Below are 998 nucleotides of genomic sequence, written 5' to 3'. Positions count from 1 at the left end.
GTCGGGTGGGAAGGCGGAAGTCATCACATCCGATCATCTGAAGGCGCGGGTACTGGCCAAGGCTGGGAACAGAGCAGGCAATACCGCACGATGGGACCAGTGAGGGTGGAGAGCGGCTGAGAGGTCGGTAGCCAACACAACAACAACGAGATGCAAAACACACAGATCGCTTTTGACACCCCGCGGAGTCTGCAGGAACTACTGTGGGACTCGGCTTTTGAACAATGTTAGTACGGAAATAGTTTCTCTAATTGCATTTCGTGGTTCTATAGTGTAGTGGTTAGCACTCTGGACTTTGAATCCAGCGACTCGAGTTCGAATCTCGATAGAACCTATTCCTGCCTGTCTATGAGACTGTCGACACACTGCGTTCAGTCTCTAAGGGACACTTCTCTAAGCACCACACAACTGTTACCACTCCCCGGTCAAACGCCCGAGAAATATACCTAATGTCAGTATGTTGATTGATTCTGTATAAGCTGGGTGAGTTGCGATCGCCTGTAACCCATGCGGGGGTGAGATTTGTGTGAATTGGGTGTCGTGTCGCGGCCTGACCGGTGATCAGCTGTCCATCCCAAGGTGCCACTAAGGTCGGGTGGGAAGGCGGAAGTCATCACATCCGATCATCTGAAGGCGCGGGTACTGGCCAAGGCTGGGAACAGAGCAGGCAATACCGCACGATGGGACCAGTGAGGGTGGAGAGCGGCTGAGAGGTCGGTAGCCAACACAACAACAACGAGATGCAAAACACACAGATCGCTTTTGACACCCCGCGGAGTCTGCAGGAACTACTGTGGGACTCGGCTTTTGAACAATGTTAGTACGGAAATAGTTTCTCTAATTGCATTTCGTGGTTCTATAGTGTAGTGGTTAGCACTCTGGACTTTGAATCCAGCGACTCGAGTTCGAATCTCGATAGAACCTATTCCTGCCTGTCTATGAGACTGTCGACACACTGCGTTCAGTCTCTAAGGGACACTTCTCTAAGCACCACACAA

General features: G+C 51.4%; 2 non-coding genes across 2 annotated transcripts; both read left to right on the top strand.

Annotated features, from left to right (window-relative positions):
* The first annotated feature begins 262 nt into the window (after positions 1-262).
* On the top strand, positions 263-334 carry Pmar_PMAR011297. The gene has a single exon. It is a non-coding gene; the product is annotated as a tRNA-Gln (tRNA).
* Positions 335-852: 518 nt separating this feature from the next.
* Positions 853-924, top strand: Pmar_PMAR011296. Its single transcript has one exon. It is a non-coding gene; the product is annotated as a tRNA-Gln (tRNA).
* The last annotated feature ends 74 nt before the right edge of the window (positions 925-998 follow it).

The sequence above is a fragment of the Perkinsus marinus genome, assembly GCF_000006405.1.
Source record: "Perkinsus marinus ATCC 50983 genomic scaffold scf_1104296942236, whole genome shotgun sequence".
Lineage (NCBI taxonomy): Eukaryota > Perkinsozoa > Perkinsida > Perkinsidae > Perkinsus > Perkinsus marinus.
The sequence above is the reverse complement of the archived record's forward strand: the minus strand, read 5'-3'. Positions and strand labels throughout refer to the sequence as shown.